This window comes from Aethalodelphis obliquidens, unplaced genomic scaffold, assembly GCF_003676395.1.
Source record: "Aethalodelphis obliquidens isolate GAN/ISIS:26980383/991018 unplaced genomic scaffold, ASM367639v1 scaffold52, whole genome shotgun sequence".
Classification (NCBI taxonomy): domain Eukaryota; kingdom Metazoa; phylum Chordata; class Mammalia; order Artiodactyla; family Delphinidae; genus Aethalodelphis; species Aethalodelphis obliquidens.
The window spans coordinates 14,774,433-14,797,918 of record NW_020837996.1 but is presented as its reverse complement, the minus strand read 5'-3'; the positions used below and the strand labels follow the sequence as shown (position 1 = coordinate 14,797,918).

The 23,486-nt window shown below is 40.4% G+C and overlaps 1 protein-coding gene and 1 pseudogene across 2 annotated transcripts in view; both read left to right on the top strand.

Moving 5' to 3' along the window:
* The window catches only part of ADRA1B (adrenoceptor alpha 1B), a 617,540-nt gene that overhangs the window by 397,838 nt on the left and 196,216 nt on the right, over positions 1-23,486 (top strand). The window lies entirely within an intron of this gene.
* Positions 4,826-5,636, top strand: LOC113608279 (39S ribosomal protein L30, mitochondrial-like; annotated as a pseudogene).

Genomic DNA, 23,486 nt, shown 5'->3' with positions numbered 1-23,486 from the left:
GGCCCCCTAACGTCCAAGTCCAGAGTGGCTCCAGTCTGAATCGAGCAATTAAATCTGCGTCTGCCCCTACCCAAAACCTCAAAAATGTTAACATCTTGCACGTGTCAAGAGGGTTATTTATAAAACTATTTGCTTGTCAACCCCAGGAGGACATTCTGTACTTTTTTGCTGGAATACTGTATATTTATGACCCGTGGCTTGAAAACTAACTTTGGCAGGAATATTTATCTGCGAAAAATTCTATCAGCCCCCCATGCAGCACAGCCTGCATTCAGTCGCCGTCGTGCAGTGGCTGGGCAGGGTTCTGGTGGAGAGCTAGTCCATGGCTTGCTGCAGTAGAAAATGAATTCCAGATGTGTGCTTCTTCAGGGGAAGGATTTCAGTTTTAGATATTTTAGATCAGAGGCTTGTTTTCTTTCTATCTCTTGCGTTTTTTACTCTAGTGAGTAATTAGTCTTGAACATTAAGAACATGCAGTCTGTTTGTTGCCTCCTGCACTTGATGCTTTAGCACCCTCCCCCGACCCTGCAAAAGTCTCCCAGTTTGGAGAGCTAGCCTTCTGATCTCCCAGTTTAGATCTGGTTATCTGTTAGATCTGGTTATCTGTTCCTAGCGTGTGACACACAGAGAGCCATTTGGTTGGAGAAGAGAGGGCTTGGCATGATGTGGGGTAGACTCTAATCTGGGACAGTAAATTACCTGCGAGAGACTTTTGACACCATTCTTTCCCAAGGACTGCCTTTCCCGTGGTCAGCTTCATCAGCCATAGGGTCTTCTGCTGACAGGGATGCTGAGCCCATCCAACATCACAGCAGATTTCTTGCTCTCTCTTGAGCAGTGAACTTATAGTTCATTATTCTGCTCTCTTCAAGATTGAAGGACCCAAAGTGGGAGTGGTCTGTAAGTGTGTGTGTGTTGTGCAGTGACAGATAAAAGAACTTGTATCTGAGGACCTTGAGAGACCCGAAGGAACAGAAAAATCTGTGCACACAGAGGGTGACATGTGCAATTGATCCTCATGCAGTCTCTGCAAAGTTTTCCGTAGCTGTAATGCCCATATTTTTATTCTTAAAAGCCTTTGAACCTTGATTAAGGGCTTATTCCTAAAAGTCTTGAGCTGTAATGTTATAGACACCTGGTAGGTATACTTGGAGATACAGTGAAATCCCTTTAGCTAATTTCCTTACCACACTGCATAATAGTAATACTAAGTTATTATCATATTACCATTTATCAAGTATTTGGCATTTAGCACACTCTATTTCCAATTCTTAGAAATGGCAAAGATTTTATCACCCTTATTTTCCAGGTAAAAAAAGCTGAGCCACGGAGAGGTTGAGTAGTTTTCCAAAAGACACATGACTGATTATAAGTGGAACTGGTGTTTGAACCCAGAATGTGTTGGCTCTGTGATGGGAGAGAAGAGAAAAGAGATAAGAAGTTGGAGGAAGAGGGGAGGAGGGGGAGTTGAAGCATAAAACAAAACCATCAACCCTTGGGAGTTGGGTGTTGTTGACCCCAGCTGTCCTTCCAGCCTCAGTTGACCTCCGTGAGTGAGGCACACTGTCCTTGTGTGGAGGGCCCCAGTGTATACATCCAGGGGGCTCAGGGATGGGAGGTCTCCGTGGGAGAGGACTTGGGTCATCCTTGGGCCTTTTGGCAATGGAAACATCTGCAGATCCAGCAGGGGGTTATTCAGGGCCAACTCAGGAATTTAAAATCCCTGCAAGCTTCTGGGGCTGGTCATTGGGATTCACACTCCCCCAAGCATCTCTCAGGGCACAGAATCAAGCTGTCTCTCTACTCGTTCCTCCCTTGCCCTGGGCTTAGCCCAACCCACCCACAGTTGGCACCTTGCCAGAAGGGAGCAATGCCTTCTGGGGGAGCCAGGTCCTCAGGCCACAGTCCAGGCTCGGGAGGCGGTGGGAGGCCCCCCAGGGGTGTGAGGGCAGCCCAGGGTGTAAGTCCCAGGCCTGGGCATGGGCACAGAGCCAGCGAGCTCACTTAGAGAGCAGTGGACAGGGAGGGCCAGCTGCTTGAGGAAAGACCTCAGGCAGCCTCCAGACCTTGGCAGGGAGGAGGCTGTGCCTAGAGGCTTCATCCAAACACAGTTCGTTTCATGGAGTCACCAAATTTCCGAGTCTCCACATCCTTATGAGACCATGTGATTGTGTCACAAAAGCCCCATCCAGAAAGCTAAGCCCCAGGCCAGATCTACTCCTCATTCTGCTGATGTGTGAATTTAAACATATCTCTTGACACCTGAAAAATGGAAAGAACACTTTATAATCTAATAAAGATCAGAATATAGAAGTCACGTAAGATAGAAGTCACGTATTTGAGCTGTTAATTCAGACAGTCTCATTCACTTCTTGGGTATGTGACTTTGGATGAGTTACTTAATCTTAGTTTCCTAGTCCGCAAAATGGAAATAATGAAATGCATACTCTATAGAAGAGTTGTGAGGGTAAATGAGAACATGTATATAAACAGATTTGGCCCCTGGCACTTCAGTGCTCAATAACTGTGAGCATTTAAAAAAAAGTACTATTAATTTAACTTCCTGGAAACAAAATAAAACCACAGGAATGGTAATGTTCTTGGGACACTGTATATTACTGTGAGGAATTATGAGTCCCTATATACAAGGAGGTAAATGAAATTCAGAAATGTTACCAGATTTGGCCAAGCTGCATAGCCAGGCATCACTGGTTTGGGAAGTGAACTCACATCAGAGATTATAAGAAAATGGCTCCCCAGCTGACCTTACTAAAGGAAAGTTTATTTGCTGGGGAGGGAGGAGGGCAGGTGGAAGAGGTCAGGAAAGGGAGGGATGCTCTCGATGAGGCCATTCCATGACCGTGTAGGTGTAGTTAGAGCTTACAGGAGGATGAGGCCTCCAGAATGTACCTTTGCCAGGCACCCAATAGCCCACCCTTGCACAAGGCCACCGCCTAAGGGAAGAAGGACTGCTACAAATTGGGAGGAATTAGTTTTCCAGATTTGGACTGTATCCCAGCCAGTGGAGGCTAGTGGGAAAAGCAACTGCACTGAAGGCAGAGAATCCTAAATTCAAATCCTCTCTTAGCCACTTCCTCACTGACCTTGGACAGCTTAGCCTCTTCAAACCTCTGTTTCCCCAGGCTTTAAAGTTGTAGATAATAAATGCCTGTGTCGCTGGTTTTCTGTAAGGATTAAAAGAAGTAAGTAGTAGGTGCCTTCCTTCTCCTCCCGATTCACCTCAGTGACATAGGCTAGTGGACAGATCTTGGCAAATAAGAGAGCTCTCCCCCATTGTTAATGGCCTGATGGCTGAGTACTAGATGCCGGGAGACACGGGGTCAACTTCAGTCCCCGTGAAGATGGCAGAGTGAACAGAGGCAGGAAGCCCTGCACCCTCAACATTAGAAATACCAAGCTAAATATTATTTTTAATTTTTCACAAAATGTATTGGCTGAAAATCAGGAAAGAAAATCTCCAGTTGCCAGGAATGAAGAGAGAAGACGAAATTCTTTAGATGTAGCATGTCTCACAAGGGGAGGGGAATTGCAGGCTTGGGTCTGCCTGAGGAACTGTGGAAGCCGTGGCTGCCCAGAACAACGATGTCAGGACTGTATAAAATCCTCAGTCCACAGAGGGTCATTTTGTCTGGCATGCTACTCTGACAGAAGCAGGAAAGCAGACTGTAGAGGATTAATCCTGAAATAGCCAGAAAATTCCTTTACCCAGAATTCCACACTCTGCTGTTTTCATTTAGTCGAGGTTTTACCATGTATATCAGGAAATGATTGTGCTGACCTTTCCTTTTATCCATAATCACACAGCGTGTTTCGCCATTTTTCTTTTCTGTATTTCTCAGCTCCTTTGGAAAGGAATAAGAGACCCGCCCCAGGCAAGAATGCAATAATCTGACTATGATTTTAAGGGACCATGAGGTTCTTTCCAGTGCACCATTAAAAACTATTTACAGGAGGAAGAACGGAGACTAGGACGTTTGGGATGGAGGGCATAAGTGAGAGTCAGAGAGGGAAGGTGGAAGGGGGTAGATGGCAGTTTGGTGTGGAGGAAGGTTGTTCAAAAGAGGGAAAGGCCTGGGGTTCAGGTGAGCAGAGGACACTAGAAAGGGCTCCATTTGAGCCACCTGGATTTGCCAGTCCTCACAGGATCTGAGGACAGAATGATGTGATCTGAGCCCTGAAGGGAAGAGAATTAGAGTTAGCAAAAAGCTCTGTAGCTGCCCAGGAAATGGATGATTATTAGGGCCATGTGGGTTTAAGATGCTAAAGAAAGACTCACTCAGAATATATTCCTACAGAGGAGAAGACGGCAAATGCTTTCTTATAAAAGAACATTGCTTTTAGATTCATAAAAATGCCCCCAATTTAAATCTCCAGCTGGTAAAAAGTTTCTGAGTCATTGATGTTGAGAGGAGAATAATGAAAGTAAAATAAAATACAGCTGTACCATTTACTAGTGGCATGGCACAAGGATGTCACTTCTTTTTTTCTGAACCCAAGTTTCTTCACCTATAAAATGGGAATGATAATAGTACCTACTTCATTAGGAACATTGTGAGAATTAAATGAAATAATGCATTTAAGTGTGTATTGAGTACAGTGATGGTTCATCATAAGCCCTGTGAATGGCTGTGGTTTGGGCAGGGCTGTTTTCCCAAGATTCCCATCAGCAGTCCTGGGACCTTAGATGACTTTACTTTGCAAGTCTGGGTTTGTAGGTATAGTGGTCAAGTGTATAAGAGCTATAGTTTAGACAGTTGGATTGGAGATTGGATCCCAAGTCTGCCATTTTCCAAAGGAGTGAGTTGGGATTATATATCCTCAGTGAGCCTCATTTTTTTTTTTATATATACAAAATGGGGGTGATGACAGTACCTACCTTAGCAAACTCTCAAAAGGTGGTTACTATTGTTAGTATTACAAAGGCAAGGTCCTTCTTTTGCTTGGCTTTCCCTCAGTGGCCTATAAAGAGAATAATCACCATATTCACTGCAGGGATTTTGCACTTGGTAGGTCAGCGGCCAGCAGGCAGACTGCAAACAGTGACAAAAGGTATAGAGCCTCTCATCTGTACAGATTTGATTCATCACAAATTTACCAGGTCAAGAATTCCAGATAAAGTTTTTCAGCCTTCACCTGCAGACCATGAAAAATATGGTGGGGATCCAAAGCACCTTCATAAACTGCATATTGTTACCAGAATAAGAACTAGGAAAAGACATCCATTTGGGAAAAAGTTTACAATAAAGATGCTTGGATTAGAAAAAGCACCTATTCCTCAGGTTCACAAGAATATCCCTTCAGTGAAGGCAAAAAAGAAAGTGGTTGAACATTTGAAAAGAATCAAGTCCCCGTTGAGGTGATGGATTCATGGGTGTATACGTATGTCAGACTTAGCACCATATGCTTTTCAAGTGTGTGCATTTTGTTGTATGTCTATTATACCTCAATAAAGCTGTTAGAAACAAACAGACAGACAAAAAAAGAATCAAGTCCCTGAAGTTGCCACAAGGACTTGCAGCAAAGGAGGACATGCGTAATGCCTGCCTCATGAACACTGGAGAATTAGTAGTGCATGGCATCTAAACCCTGTGGACCAGGGAGCAATTAAGTCCTAATGCCAGAGCATTTCAGATTAAAAAATGCAGACCATCTTTATTTAAAGATGGTGAGAAAGTGTTTCTATTAAAATATATTTTAAATACACACACACACAAAAAAGGCAAGTTCCCGATTGGTTGACCTTCCCTTTGCAGATCTGAGCTCTTGATGTACTCTAGGTCAGACCCAAGTGGTTGTCCTTTTCTTACCGTCATTTGTACCTTTCCTCCATCCATTATGAAAGAAAGCACCATGAGGATCATATACCCATCAAAGCCATATCCTATACTAGGGACCCCATCTGAGCAAATTTCAGGTTCTAATATTCAAATGACACTGCCACAGCTGCTGCCTCTGAATCACCACACGATTCCTCATCATTACAGGGACAGCCCAAATATTGGCAGAAGAAATCAGAATTAATATTATTAGAGCCAACAAGAAGGAAGCCCGAAATTACCTAAGGGTAAAAATCAGCCTGCAGTAAACAATCCTAGCTAACTGTTCAGAAAGAGAAACTTCCATCTCCATGCCCACTTCTCCTATCCCTTTCGAAATCTGTTTCAGAATGACAGAGACAAAAATGTAGATTAGAAGTCAAATAAGTGGCAAGTGAGTCAAAATATTTAAAGGGAAGGAATCTCTGATTCATGTGCCTTTGATTGCAGCTTGTAATTGCTCCTTTCATGTTTAATGGGCTTCCCTGGGCAAGGCTGGGAAACTATGCAACAGCCGCATTCCGGGTCCCCCTGGTGTCACGTGCCTGTAGCTGTACCAGGGTCCAGCCTCATCCATGGGGCATCAGAGGCAGAGGAAGAAGCATGAGAATGTTGGCGGGAATGTATGGAATGTTGAACTCTTAAAGCCTGGGAACAGGGAAGTTCAGAACCCAGATGGTAAGGGAGGACAGACCTAGTGTCAGCTTAGACAAGTGATGGACCTCTCTAAGGCCAAGGCTCCCCACCTATGAAATCTCATGGGGCTCTTGATAGCATTAAATTAGAGCATGGATATAAACCATCTATCACAGGGCCTGCCACACAGCAAGTGCTCTGTGACTTACTCATTCAACATGTGTTCAGCCAACAAATAAATAGTGCCTGATAATTTGAATAGAAATCTCAGGCCCAGAGGAGGCAGATGCCTGCCCAAGGTTACTCACACAGTCATTAGAACTCAGGCATCCAACTCCCAGGCCAGTGCTCTTTCCCTGGCCAGAGTAGTCGAGTCTCAATCATTCCTCCAACTCTTGGCTGGCCTAGTCCCAGGGAATCAAGCCTGCCCTGTTTTGGAGGTATTCACCAACAGAGCATGATTTAGGGGGCACTTTGAGACCCCCAAGTGCCCCAGGAGGCCTCCCTAATGGATTTTCCTCCCTTCTGATCTGAAGTTCCCCATTCTATCTGGGTTAGGCAACGGAGCAGAAAGGGACTAACAATTCCTCAATTCCGTTATGTTTCAAATACTATTCCTGGCATGTTAAACATATCTTCTTGTTTATTCTTCATAAGAGCTCTGTGAGGTATTTTTGTCCCCGGTCTGCAGGTGAAAAAACAGGCCCAGAGATGCTATGTGACTATTTGGGTCAAATTGCATCTTCCCCCAAAACACACGTTGAAGCCCTAACTCCCAGTACCCCAGAATGTGACCTTATTTGGAAAGCGTCATTGGGAATGTAAGCAGGTAAGTAAGATGAGGTCATCAGAGTGGGCCCTAATCCAATATGACTGGTATCCTTATAAAAAGGGGAAGTTTGGACATAGAGTCATGCCCAGAGGGAAAGCACCACGTAAAGATGAAGGCAGAGAGTGGGGTGAAGCATCTACAAGCCAAGGAATGCCAAAGATTGCCAGCAAACCACCAGAAGCTGGGGGAGAGGCATGGAACAGACTCTTTCTCACAACCCTCAGAAAGAACCAACTCTGCCAACACCTTGATCTCAGACTTCTAGCCTCCAGAACTGTGACGTAATAAAGTTCTCTTGTTTAAGCCACTGGTTTGTGATACGTTGTTATAGTGGCTGTGGCAAATTAGTGACTGTGGATCCACACATGACCACTTGGTTGTTCAAGTCAGAAATGTGGGTGTCATTATTGATTCCTTCCCTTCCCTTCCGCTCCAATCTGGTCCATCACCAAATCCTACTGATGCTTTTCCTCCTTAATATTTCTGATTCATCACCTCTTTCCATCTCCATTGCCATTTCTGTCCTTCAGGCTACCATCATCTTTCAGCTGGATCATCATAACCACTTTGTATCAGGTTTCCTTAACTCTTGCCCTATCCCAGCTCAAATCCATTTTCCTCAAAATAGCCAGGGCAATCTTCATCAAATAAATCATACCTCATCACTCCCGTACTTAAAAATATTGCAGTGGCTCCCCAGTCCTCCTGGGGTACAACCTGGACTTTTTCCTAGGCCAGCAATCCTAGTCCTTATCCTAGTCCTACCTCATCTCATCCTTGATCTCTGTGTTTCATCCAGATGCACTTACTTTTAGTTATTCTCGTTCATCAGACTTGACCATCTCATGGTCTTTGCATGTGCTGGTCCTTATGCTTGAAATGCTCCCCACCCACCCGGCACCCGCACTTTCCATCCTGCTAACTGCAATGTAGCCTTCAGCTTTCAACCTGCATGACTCCTCAAAGACTTTCCCTGAGCACCATCTCCCTCTAAATTACTTCTACCTTGTTATTTCTCTGACTAGGCATCATGTTCTTTTTCTTCAAAGATCTTACTATAATCTATATCTATGTATTATTTAACGTATATACTTCCCAAGAAGACTTTATAAGAATAGAGACCTCACGTTTTGTACACCATTGTCTCCCTAGTGCCTGATATGCAATACCTGGAATATTGTTGGCACTCAATAAATATTTCTTGAATGAATAAGTGAAAGTCATCATTGGCATTCAAAGTGGGTTCAATATAACTCTGATGTTCTTCCAAACCAGAGCATGCAGACAATTGCCTCTTGAAGGTTATAGTTAAAATTAAATCATTATATAATTTCTGCTTCCAGTTATGGTGGAGTGCCTTGATTTAGACCAACCCTCCCATTAATCTTAATTAAAATAACTATAAAAGCTAGATTAAATTCAAAGACAAAAGAAAAAGTCTGTTTGATGGCATCAGAGAACAACCATGGCGGCCAGGACTTGAGGGCACGAGATTCCAGGGGACAGAGACTCTAAGAGAAGTGAGCCTGATATTCTGCTCTGCTTTTTACCTTAAGGAATTTGTTGCATCCTAAACTGGGTGGGAGAGAAAGGTCAAGAAACCAAGCAGAAGGCGGCTGGTCAGAAGCTAAAAAACTAACTCACACAGAGGTGGAGAGACAAAGGTGAAGTTCATAGACGTTAGAATGAGGAGCCCTACTAAACACGCTGGGCTTCCAGTTAAGACCAAGAGTAAAGACAGATTGACAAACTGGAAGTAGACTAACCCCTACTAACTCTCAGTTGAGCCCCATCTCCATTCCTGATTGGATAGGCAGGATCTGTTCTTCCTCTCACTGCTGGCCAGAAGAAAATAAAGTTTTCTCTGGAGAAAGATGACATCATCTAAAACCGCCACAATTTCTCATACACCAAGTCCCACATTTTCCTCATTGCAGCCCTGAGAAGTCTGTCATCTTCAAAGAAGACAACATGAATTCCACATAATTCTGAATCCCCTTGGACAAGCCCAGGCAGATGCCAAGGGCAGAGCACAGGGTGAAGAGAAGGATACTGGGTAGCTAGACAAAGCTGACAATTTGAAATTACCAGAGAGCTCAGCTGCCTGGAAATTCACTTTGAAAACAGAAATCTGTCTACTGTGCAGCCAGCATGTGGACATATGGAGACCCAACGCAAAGAGCACGCAAAGCAAATGTCAGCAAAGGAATGATTTCTCTTTCGACCAGCAATGAAATTGGCTTCAATTATTAGAATAATGTGATATTACAGATGGAAAGACCCTTAAAATTTGTCTAAGCCAAACCTTTAAACCTTTCACTTGCATTGACTGAGGCGCTGAGATGGGAAATTATCTTCCTATGTCTGCACAGAAAATCGAGTTGGTTCTTGGACACAGATGGCTGGGCTCCACATCCAGCCAGACTTCCTCCTTGGTTCACGGTCTCAGTGAAGCTCCAAGCTCAGACTTCTCTAGCCAGCAGCCCATCAACACTGCAAACAACTTCAACAAGACTATAAATGTCATGTTAGACATCAGATGATAAATGTGACTTCTCCCCAGCAAAGAGAGCCCAAATGGGAAAAGACAATGGGATTCCCATGGAATTAAATTCTTCCTCTCCCCAAGGACACCACAACAATTTCCCATTTATAGTGTTGTCCTAATAAATACACAGGAAGTCATAATTCACTGCTATTAGTTAAAGTAGTCATGTTGTTCTCACTTTTATAAAGTCACATTGGGCAGGATGTTTCCATCAGGTAAGCAGCTGGGCCTTTAAAAAACACAAAGCTGGCGCTTGCCTCTGTGCTGTTACCTTGAAAATAGGGATGGAGCCTCAGAGTTTGGGAAAAGGGCAGCAAACGAGGTGACAGGAGGGCCAGGTTCTTGTTTTGTCCTTGTTTTCGTTTCTGGTCTGGATGCTTTGGGCAGATCTCTTCAACTCAAAATAACATGAACTCCTTGTTGAGCTCTGTGCTAAGAGCTGATAAGCTTTGTCTCCTGCAACCTTCTAAGGTAGTGGCCAAGGAAATGGAGGCTCAAAGGGCTTTTGACTTGAGTAGGGCCCATTGGAACAGTTATGACAGCTGGGATTCTAACTCAATTACAGGGCATTTGGCTCTAGAACCAGAATCTTTTTTGTTGTGTTATGTTTGTTTGTTTTTACCAATGTCTTGTTGCCTTGGCTTCCTCAACTGCATGCAACCCCAGTGGCACTGAAGCCGCCATCTCTCAGACATCTAAATAACCTCAACTCAGACATCTCCCCATCCGCTGCCTGTGGCAGATCTCAATTTCTCCAAATCCTCAAGGGCATCCTTTATCATGGGCATTTTTGACTTTGGATCTGCAAGTCCTGTCTCTGTCCATCCCATACCAACATTCTCAGATGAGAAACTCAGGTCCCATGCATCCAAAAAAGAAAAAAAGGAAAGTGCAGCTAGGAATCCATGGGTGTAGTGAGTTTAAAAACAACATGAGAGGTCACGGGAGGAGTCACAGCTCACAGTTTAGCCTTGCCCTCATCCCACTCCATTGGCCAACTGTCTCTTCTCTCTCCTTCCCCCAGGACCCCAAAATGTCTTGGGTGCAGCGGTTCTGGCCCTTTCTTGAAAGCCTGGAGGTTGGCCAACATTCGTTGACTGCAGGGACTCCCTGGCCAAGCAGGTGTAGCCAACCAAGCATTGTCTCAATAATGCCAGGTTTACTTTAAACGGGAGTCTCGAGCATCTGCTGAGAACACAAATCCTTTTCTATACATTAAATGCAAAATGAAGAGGTTAAGAGACATCGAAGATGCCCAGACTGAGTTCCCTGAACCCCAGGACCATGAACTCTTTTCAAAAGCCAGATTAATACTACACATTTATCTACAGTGAAGGAACATACAATGTCAGGTGTCTTTGCTTTAAGCTAGAATTATATCAGGTCTGTGGTTTTCTCACCAAATTCTGATAACGACTGTTTATGTTTCTGGTTAATTAAAAGAGCTAAATCCTTTACTACTTAAAATCTGATCATTCACTCATTCAATAAACATTTATTGATCAATTAGTCTGTGCCAGCCTCCGGTATTCAGTGGTAAACAAGATGAAGTCACTGCCTTCAAGGTGGTGGCAGACAGTAAGTAAACAAATAAATTTGTATAATAGTGTTAGATAATGACTTGGGCACTTAGAATTCGAAGATATATGCCTTTGTAAGCCCCCCTTTCAAATCCAGCCTGAAGAGTTCTCATCATTTTTACATATCTTCCTGCAATGGTTTTTTTTTTTTTTTAACATCTTTATTGGAGTATAATTGCTTTACAATGGTGTGTTAGTTTCTGCTTTATAACAAAGTGCATCAGCTATACATATATATATCCCCATATCTCCTCCCTCTTGCGTCTCCGTCCCACCGTCCCTATCCCACCCCTCCAGGTGGTCACAAAGCACTGAACTGATCTCCCTGTGCTACCTGCAATGGTTTTAAGGTAGAACACATTCTAACCAAAAGTGCAAGCCTTGGTGAGAATTGGTGTCAATCTTCATTGGATTATGAACATGAAAATGTTTCTTTGGGGGATACATGACTCTATTTTAGCAGATGCTATAGGCTGCACAGTTATAAGCTAGTTCAGTATCTATTTTGCATACAATACAGCTTGGATGTTAATTTAGACCTTGATGCCAAAGCCTCTCTCCACAGAAAAGGAAGAGGGCAGAGGAAGACAACTCAGAAAGAGCAAAGTTCCTCCAAATTCCTTGCTCACGCTTTAATCTCCACAGAGGTGCAATTAACCAGGAGGCCCCTTCCCATTGCTTTCATCACCCTCACTCAGAGAGGAGCTTTCTCTGGGCACAATCAAGTGCTTTCAGAGCTTAAAAGTCATGGCTTTTCAGCGAATGTAGCTTGTCTATTTCCATTTCATTCAGAACAGGAAGGAATGGGGGGTGGAGGGAAAGACAAAAGACCAGGAAGAGTCTATATTCCGAGAATGGGTAAGTGACTGTGGAGATGTTTAAATATACAGGACTGTGAACAGCCTTTTATGATTTCATAGACCCTTAGAAGGTAGAGTCGGAGAGAATCTTAGAGACCTACAAGTCCAATTCTGTGCTTGACATAAGGGGAGACTGAGTCCTGAAGAGGAAAAGCAGTCTTTCTAAGGCCATCAGGTTGGTTGATAGCCGAGTAAGGACTAGAACCTTGACCCTCTGGTGCTCTTTCTGTCAGACTGTTTCCACATTCCGTTCCTTCGTTTATCCTCTTTTATGTTGTTTTTAAAAATCTGTTTCAGCATGTAGAAATCCTCCCTTTTGTACTAACGCAAATATTCTCTAGTTTGCAAAGAACCAGTCCATATTCCATGTGCTTCAAGAAGTTAACCTAGTTATTCTAGGAATAATTTCTGCTTTGTTCTCTGAAATCACATTTGTCATCTGAGTCACGCATTTGTTTGTGTGGTAGCTTGCAAATGACGGTTTACAATTTAAACAGTCTTAAGCAAAAACAAAAAGAGACAATTTGTTTGCTGCAAAACTGAAAAGTCCAGGGGTAAACTTACTTCAGGCATGACTGGATCCTGAGGCTCAATGATACCGTCAGGACTCAGCTTGATTTTCTGCACTCCCTCTTCCTCTGGGTGAGCTCCTTTCTCAAGATCTCCACCTCACGATGGCATGATAGCTGCCAGCAGCTCCAAGTTGAATCTTGTCCTCTCAATAACTCCAGCAGGAAGCAGATTTCCTCTTTCCCAGCAGTTCCACAGAATTCCCATGCAGGAGTATCATTGGGTCTGATTGGGCACATACTTGTTGTTGGTCTGCTGTGCTCACCTCCTCCTAGACCCAGGCCATGACTGTCATCATTAGATAACTGTGGCACCAGGATAGGGACACTTGGTTATTATTACATGACTTGTGCACAATGCAGCATACTGGTGTTCATGGAGAATGAAGAAATTGACAAGAGTTGCTAAAGTCAGTTTTTGCAACCGCGAAGCTACAGTTTTACAGTATGATGCCTCACTGGGAATTTCCTGAGACTGTCAGGACCTTGTGCCTGATGGGCCCAGTTCCATCATCACCAACCCAAGAGCATCTTCCATGGGAAGCTGAAGCATCTCAAGCAGCTGAAGTCTCTGAACATCCTACAGCCTGTGGTCTCCTGGTATTCTGCTGATAATATATTCTTTGAGCTTATCAGAGTAGTCTGTAACTTTTGTAAGATTCAGTTCAGAGGGTACATTTTTGACAAGCTTCTGATGACTTTCTACCCATCTCTGGGTCAATTGCTGTAGCCACAGGAATGTGATGCTCCAATTAGTCTGGCCTGAGTCACATGATGACCTGAGTAGCTCCACATGGCAAAAATGACTCTAGTGTTAGATTCTTTAATAGTATATATTTTCTGGAGAATGCTGAACAGCTCCTAATAGCATGGAGTGTGGAGTAACAATTCCAGCAAGGAAAACCAAGATGTGTTACCAGAAAAAGGAAAAAGAGGAAATGAAGTTTGGGCAGAGAAGAGAAATGAAGATCCATCGCAGGCTGTGTTCTCCCATCGTTTCATATGTATAAACCTAGCTTTTCCAAATCAATTTTAAGATCCTTGAGGGTAAAAATGAAGCTCAATATTTAATCAATAATCATTAAGTTGTTATTGAATAGTCAAAAGCAAACATTTATTGGGCACCCAGAGAGAACATGATGCTTAGAGGGATTTTAAGATCAGACGTTGCTTCAGATCTGGGACTCCAGTGTAGTGTCACAAACATATCCTAAATATCTACTGTATGCCAAGCATGGTGCTAGTGCTGTAGATACCAAGTTGAATAAAATATGATCCCCACCCTTAAAAAGTCTCATCTATTTGGAGTAAGAACAGTAATACCATAATTTATTGAGTATCTACAGTGTGCCTATATTCCACATACATTAATCTTAAGTCTTAGCACAACCCCTGCAAGGTATGACATATTATTTCAGTATGATTTTACTGATACCCAGAGAATGACACCTAAAATCTGATAGTCGTTTGGACTAAATAAAGTGTTGAGAATGTCCAAAGTCACACTGCTAATATGTAGTAGAGTGGAAATTTCTGGTTTCGAGGTGGCTTGTAGTTGTTTCTGATCATTTAGATATGTAGATATTAAGATAGTGGAGGGAAGAAAACAGAAAAAGGAAAACCCATCGCAAAAGCACTTTAAGCAGACCTTCTTTTCTGAAGAGTTCTGAAAAGCTCTTAAACCTTATTGCCTGCCACTGTCTTTAATTTTACTTTTGGACACCTTACATCTTCAACCCTTTCCTATGTGAATTATAAAGCCCTTCAACCATTAGAGGATCGCAGCGCCAGATAAATACAATGTATTATAATTACCTTTTTGGTCATAATTCTTTTTTTTCTTTAATGGAGCATACTCTTTGTGGCCACTGAACACTACTTCTGGTTGATTAGGCTCTTAGTATTCAATAAGTTTCAATAGGAAATGAGCAGAATTAGTACAGTATCTTGAAAAATGAGCTATTAATGTATTTTTAATAACCAAGATGTTCTGACAAGAAACTTGTCGATTTTTGTCACTATAACATTATTGCAAAAATGATCTGCATGTAGGCTGCATGGTGTTTTGTTATGTGAAGTGAGATGATGTTTTAGTACATTCAGAGCACTCTTTTAGAAGCCAACTCGATTTAGGGAAGTTGTCACAAAAAGAGGAAAGAGCCTAGAGGTCTGAATTGAACTGTAACATTTTTATAGTATTCTAACCATAAAAAATATATATTTCCCATAGAGGATTTCACTTTGTCTCCTTTTTCCTTGCTTGTTAGTAGCTATTAACCCATTTTACAGATGGGCAAAGTGGAAAGGTTTGTCCTCCTTTTTTCCCCCCCTAAACTAGAAGGATCATTTCTCTCTGACTTTCAGCACAATCATAAACTCAGCTCACTGTTTTGTTTTGTCTTAGTAGGAGAGACTATATAACCTCTCTGGGTCTTCTTCATCTGTTAAATGGGGATAATGAAGTGCTTGTGTCATAGGATGTTAAAAGAATTAAATGAGATAATTCATGCAAAGCACCACTAGGTCTCCCCCTCCTTTCTTCCCTAGGCCAAGTCAATTAATGTCCCCTGCTGAAGATATTAATCTTTGGGGAAATTTTGCATTTTAGTAGCCTTTAATATCCTACTTGGGTTGTGAGCTCACTGAGGTTAGGGACTGTACCTTAAAGATTTTCCTTTTTATGCCTTTTTATGCCATTTAGCACAGTACTGAACACAGAGCAAGTGATCAATAAGTATGGGTCAAAAGATTGCCTCCAAAGTGCCTTTCCACATTTACATGCTATATCTACTTCCAACAGACCTCTCAAGGAGATACAGAGGGTAAAATTATACCTGGGGTAGCCTGCTCTTTTTGTAGAATGAGGGCCTGAGAATCTTGGGGTTCAGTTAAGAGACATGAAATTGACTCATTCAATGATCATTCACTACGTCACCAAAACTTTCAATTTCACACTAGTAGTGAATCTACTTGTAAAGAATATGTGGTTAGACACCATCTTTCCAGCAAACGATAGCTGCAAATGCTTCCAAGAGGTAATTGTGAATAATAATATTAAGTAAAGTTGACCCAAGAAGAAAAGGACACTATAAAACTCTTAGAGGAAAACATAGCCAGAACACTCTATGACATAAATCACAGCAAGATCCTTTTTGACCCACCTCCTAGTGAAACAGAAATAAAAACAAAAATAAACAAATGGGACCTAATGAAACTTAAAAGCTTTTTGCACAGCAAAGGAAATCATAAACAAGACGAAAAGACAACCCTCAGAATGGGAGAAAATATTTGCAAATGAAGCAACTGACAAAGGATTAATCTCCAAAATATACAAGCAGCTCATGCAGCTCAATATCAAAAAAACAAACAACCCAATCCAAAAATGAGCAGAAGACCTAAACAGACATTTTTCCAGATAAGATATACAGATTGCCAATAAACACATGAAAGGATGCTCCACATCACTAATCATTAGAGAAATGCAAATGAAAGCTACAATGAGGTGTCACCTCACACCAGTCAGAATGGCCATCATCAAAAAATCTACAAACAATAAATGCTGGAGAGGGTTTGGAGAAAAGGGAACCCTCTTGCACTGTTTGTGGGAATGTAAATTGATAGAGCCACTATGGAGAACAGTATGGAGGCTCCTGAAAAAAATAAAAATAGAACTACCATATGACCCAGCAATCCCAGTACTGGGCATATACCCCGAGAAAACCGTAATTCAAAAGGAGTCATGTACCCCAATGTTCATTGCAGCTTTATTTACAATAGCCAGGACATGGAAACAACCTAAGTGTCCAGCGACAGATGAATGGATAAAGAAGATGTGGCACATATATACAATGGAATATTACTCAGCCATAAAAAGAAACGAAATTGAGTTATTTGTAGTGAGGTAGATGGACCTAGAGACTGTCATACAGAGTGAATAAGTCAGAAAGAGAAAAACAAATACTGTGTGCTAACACATATAAATGGAACCAAAAAAAAAAAAAAGTTCTGAAGAACCTAGGTGCAGGACAGGAATAAAGATGCAGACATAGACAATGGACTTGAGGACACAGGGAGGGGGAAGTGTAAGCTGGGATGAAGTGAGAGAGTGGCATGGACATATATACACTACCAAATGTAAAATAGATAGCTAGTGGGAAGCAGCCGCATAGCCCAGGGAGATCAGCTCAGTGCTTTGTGTCCACCTAGAGGTGTGGGATAGGGAGGGTGGGAGGGAGACGCAAGAGAGAGGAGACATGTGGATATATGTATACGTATAGCTGATTCACTTTGTTACACAGCAGAAACTAACACACCATTGTAAAGCAGTTATACTCCAATAAAGATTCTAAAAAAATTAAATTAAAAAAATAAAGATCAGGGCTGAACAGGGAAAAATAATCAATAAATCAATATAGCAGTGTATACATGTCAATCCCAAACTCCCCATCTATCCTTCCCCCCCCTTCCCCCGGGTAACCTTCTCTAAGTCTGTGAGTCTGTTTCTGTTTTGTAAATAAGTTCATTTGTATTTTTTTTACATTCCTCATGTAAGCCATATCATATGATATTTGTCTTTCTCTGTCTGACTTACTTCACTTAGTATGATAATCTCCATGTCCATCCATGTTGCTTCAAATGGCATTATTTCATTCTTTTTAATGGCTGAGTAATATTCCATTGTATATATGTACCACATCTTTATTCATTCCTCTGTTGATGGACAATTTTCGGTTGTTTCCATGCCTTGGCTCTTGTAAACAGTGCTGCAATGAACATTGGGGTGCATGTATCCTTTCAAACCATGATCTTCTCCCAATACATGCCCAGGAGTGCGATTGCTGGATCATATGGTAGCTCAATTTTGGTTTTTTAAGGAACTTCTATACTATTCTCCACAGTGGCTGTACCAATTTACATTCCCACCAACAGTGTAGGAGGGTTCCCTTTTCTCCACACCCTCTCCTGCATGTATTGTTTGTAGGCTTTTTGATGATGGCCATTCTCACTGGTGTGAGGTGATACCTCATTGTAGTTTTGATTTGCGTTTCTCTAATAGTTAGTGATGTTGAGCATCTTTTCATGTGCTTCTTGGTCATCTGTATGTCTTCTTTGGAGAAATGTCTATTTCAGTCTTCTGCCCATTTTTTGATTGTTTTTTTTTTTGATATTGAGCCGCTTGAACTGTTTGTAAATTTTGGAGATTAATCCCTTGTCTTAGTTCATCTTCACAACACTAAGAGGTAAGTGCTATTGTTTCCATTTTGTAGATAAAAGAATTTAAATTTCTTAACTTAGTCATATAGCCCATATCTAGTAGAGGCAAATTTTTAACCCAGTGCTAATGATGTAAAAATAGCATATTTAACCCATTTTCTAGCTCAATCCTTATCTTCTCCTGTCTTCTAATGCAAACAATAAATTAAATAGTAATTTAACTAGAAAAAAATTACTACTGTATATTTAGAGAATAAGAAAAACCCTATGGACAGGTTTATTTAGCAATGTAATAATAATTGCTAGGTGCTTACCAAAAGTTAACTATGGGCCAGACATTTTATACAGAGACATTGTATATAGATATTATCTCTCATCTACAACTCTGCAAAGAAGATATAATAGCCCTGTTTTATAGATGAGGAAACTAGAGCTCATGCCACTAAAATAAACTCCCCCAGTTCCCAGAGGTGGTAAATGGCAGATCACAGATCTTTTTCCTTTTACCTCTGAGGCAGTATTATACCAGGAAAATCCTTTGATATAGAGAAAGAGTAACTGGGACAAGCTATGGAAAAGACATAATAATCCAGAACTTTCTTTTCAAGTTCTGGAACTAGGAGGGTTTGGGGGCTTTTGGGGTTTTGTTTTTTAAAGAAGTTATTCAAAAACATCTCTGAAATGTTTGGGATTTGGGTAAGGAATGCTAAAATGTGCTAGTTCTCTTGAGAATGTTCTTCTCTGTGTATTAAAATCTCTGTGTAGTTTCAGGCAAAATATAGTCCATATGTTTCTAATTCACTTCCTCAAACTTATCTCCATGTTTTGCAAGGCCCATTTAAAGTCTATGACTTTTGGAGTTGCTCTGAGCTACTTGTCTTTAGAGCAGGAAGTTACATTTCCCATGAGGGCACTGGACTTGACCCTCAAAGGGAAGAGGATGAATTCCAAGCTCCAAGGTGCATGTGGTTTCCAATCCTGGCTGGGCTCTGCTTCCCCACCCCTCTCTTGGAAGCCTCAGTCCAGAAACACTTCATTCACTGCCCAGAACCATAATCTGTTTCATCTTCCTTTTCCTCCAATACTGTATCCAAAATTTGGCATAGGATTGGAATCAAATATTTCTCTCCCTGAATTATTTTTAACTGCATTGAAATTTACTGCAAGGACAACAGAAATGCTTTTTTAAAAGATAAAGAATACATTAAAAATAAAACATTTTCCTTTTCTTCCCATTTCCTCCCGTTTGTTTTTACAAAGCTGTAATCAAAGTGGAGACATGATTTTACATAATGAAAATTTCATTTAATCATAAATGTTTCTTAGTTGTTAGTCTTTTTAAAATTGATTTTTATTGAAGTATAGTTGATTTACAATGTTATGTTAGTTTCTGCTGTACAGCAAAGTAAATCTATACATATACATGTATCCACTCTTTTTTAGATTCCATTCCCAATTAGGTCATTACAGAGTATTGAGTAGAGTTCCCTATGCTATACAGTAGGTTCTTATTAGTTACCTATTTTATATATAGTAGTGTGTATATGTCAGTCCCAGTCTCCCAGTTTATCCCTCCCCACCTCTTTCCTCTTTGGTAACCATAAGTTTGTTTTCTACATCTATGACTCTATTTCTGTTTTGTAAATAGGTTCATTTGTACCATTTTTTTCAGTTATTACTTAGTCTTAACTCTATTTTAATGTCTGCACAATATGCCATTAAGTTGATGTTCCGTAAGTCCAGAATTTTTAGATTCTTTCAAATAATTTTAAACATAAGTATAAAAAGTTAATACATTCAGAGTTCCAGAGTTCCATTTCAGTGCAGCAAATTAAACTCCTAACAGACTGACCATCCTCCAAACAACAACTGTAAACTCTGGAGAACATTTTTAAAAACAACTATCAGAAGGCTCCATAAAATTAACAAAAGCAGGCATATTTGGAGGAAAATCAAAACTTGAAAGAAGGTACTAGTACAGAATTTCCAGTTTTTATAGCTTTAGCCTCAGGTGAGACCTAAGTAGCAATACAGCATGAAGCAGCTAAAATCCCAAAGAAAATCCACCATCTTTCTAACCTGAAGAACTAGAGAACAGAGACTAGGTAAACACAGCTACTAGACAGTGAGAGCAAAACTCAGAAAAGAGAGGACCAGAAAAGGAGTGCTGCAAATTCTATGCAAAAACTCTTCCCTAGTGTCTGGCTAACTCATACACCATGCATGAGCAAATCACACATATAGCATCTTGCAGCTAGAACTGAACCAAGATCTGAGTTGTCACTAACCACAGGCAAGAATTTGCAGTTTGAGTCTAACCAAGTTAATTTCCAGCTGAAACTAAAACATCTATACTCTTTCAGGGAATGTGATAGAATCCAGAGTCATCACAATGTAGCAATTGTAATATCCAGGATATAATTCAGAATTACTCAGCAAATGAAGAACCAAGAAAATGTGAATCATTCTCTAAGGACAATCAAACTCCAAGATGACCCAGATGTTGGAATTATACAAGGACTATACAGCAGCTAATATAACCATGTAATGAGAAAAAAGAAAATATACTTGTAATGAATAAAGACATAGGAAATCTAAACAGATAAATGGAAAATATTTTTAAACCCAGTGGAAACTCTAGAACTGAAAAATGTAATACCTGAATTTTTTTAAAAAGCCATTGGTTGGGTTTAATAGCAGAATGAAGTAGACAGAAAAGCATTGGTAAACTTGAAAAACAGAGGAATAGAAATGCTGAATCTAAAAAAATGGCCATGGCCTCAGAAAACTATGGGATAAGATCAAAAGATTTAACATACATGTAATTAGATTCTCAGAAGGAGAAGGTGGAAAAATATGGGATAGAAAAAATATGTGAAGAAATAATAACTGAAAACTTTCTAAATTTTGTTGAAAGACATAAATTTATAGATTCAAAATAGTCAGAAAAATCAAAACAGAAGGGGAACAGTGCCTAACAGATTATAGTTAAGTTGCTGGAAAATAAATATAAAAAGAGAAAATATTATATATATATATAAAGAGAAAATCTTTAAGGAAGCTGGAGAAAAACACATTATATACAAGGGACCAATGACTCAAATGACCATGAACTTCTTATCAGAAATCATAGTGGTCAGAAGACAGGGGAGCAGCAGCTTTAAAATGTTACAAGCAAAAAAACAATCAATCCATATTGTTATATCCAGGGACATAATTCTATACCCAACCTCTTCAAAAAGGAGACTAAAATGAAATTTTCAGTTAAAACTGAGACAGTTTGTTGCCAGAGCACTTGTATTACAAGAAATGATAAAGAAAATTCATCAAGCTTAAAGCAGATGATACCAGAGGAAAAATCAAATCTTCAGGAAGGAATTAAGGGCATCAGAAATAATAAATATCTGGATAAATATAAAAGCTGTTTTTTACTCTTAATTTTTTTAAATGCATATGACGGTCTAAGGAAAAACTATAATATTGTCTTGCAGGGTTTATAACATAGGTAAATAGACTATATATGACAACTATACCATAAAAGATGGCAGATTATGGGGAAGTAAATGAAATTATATCATCACAAGTATTCTACATTTTATGTGCTGTGGCACAGTATTTACTCTAATCAAACTTTGAAAAGTGAAAATTTTATATTGTAGTCCTTTAGAGTAACCACTAAAAATGTAATGCAAAGATGTATAGCTAAAGAGCCAATAGAGAAATTGAGGATTCTAAAATTAAAGTAATTCAAAAGAAAACAAGAGCAGAAAACAGAGGGAAAACCAGAAATCAAATATTGAAATGGTAGGTCTAAATCCAGCCACATCAATAATTATATTAAAGTTAACGGGCTACTAATGTAATATGTTACTAATAGGGGAAATTATGTATGTACTGATAGTTTGAGGGAACTCTCTGGATGGTGTTTGCAATTCTTCTGTAATTCTTAAACTGTTTTAAAATGTAAATTTTATTTTTTAAAATGTGATGGGACTAAACACTTCAACTAAATTATGAGAATGTATGTAAAAGCAAGACTAGACTATGTACTGCCTGCAACTGACACTTCAAACATAAAGACACATATAGGTTGAAAGTAGATGGATGTGCCATGCACATCCGTGGAGTAAATCACTATACCATGCATATAATAAGAATAAAAAGGCTAGAGTGGCTATATTAAATTAAAATTAAATATATTTTGAGGCAAAAAAGTGATACCAGAGATAAATAGGGGCATTTCAAAATAACAGTGTCAATTCATCAAAAATACATGTAATCATAAATAGGTAAATGCCTAATAAAAAGTTTCAAAAGACATGAAAACGGACAGAATCAAAGAAATACATAGACAAATCAGGAATCATAATAGAAAAATTTAACTCCACTCTTTTACTAATTGATAGAGCTAATTGGGTGCTATGATGGAGGCCCCCAAATATCAGTAGCTTAAACAACAACAAAAAAAGCTATTTACATCTCTTCTTCTATCTTGTTGCTCCACTATCCCCAGGGTATACCTTTATCCCCATGGCCCTTGATGGCTCATCACCACATCCTCACTCTCTGAGAGTCAGAAGAGGAAATGGGAGGGAGCATATCCCTTCAGTTTAAGAGTGCGGCCAGAAGAAGTTGCACACGTGTTTCTGCTCACATCTCCTTGGTCAGAATTTAGTCACATGGCCACCTTCAGCTACAAAAGAAGATGGAAAATACAGTCTTTATCCCCTGTAGCCAAATGCCCAGCTATAAATCAGAAGTTCTGTTACTACAGGTGAAGAAAGAAGGGATACTAGGATGTGACTGGAAGTCTCAGACACACCCCATTTTCATGATGTCTTTACTTGTAGAAGGAAGGAGTTCTTTGAACTAGCAAAGCAATAGGTTGTCATGTCATGTGATCATAGGTCTTAAAGCCCAAGATACTTTAGGGGACCACCTGGTGCAACTCCCCCTCAAGGTTTAAAAGGCAGAAACACATTTTACAGGCCGTCTCAAAGCTCTTGGGAACCCATGGCTTACTTGCTTGTTCTTGCCTCCTTGGCACCTCAAACAGTACCTGACATATAACAGAGACTCAATAAAACTTGTTGACTAAGTGTACACATGTTTCTCAATTCTATTTCCTCATTGTTTGGGAATTTATGGGTCTGTTCCATAAAAAACATGAGTTACAAATCATGTGGGGCTCCATTTGACAAGGAATGTTAGGAATCTTCCGAAGCAACTTAAGGAAGAACTTGTACGAAAGAGGGCAGAGTGAAAGAAGCATCACCAGTCTTCCAGTCAGAGTGGACTTCATGTAAAAACCCTGAGCAGTGTTGGCCCTCCTGCTTCACAGGTTTCTGTGCTGTGACTTCAGGCCCTCTCATCAAATTGTCTCCCCCTTGCCTATGCAGAGGCCTGAAAT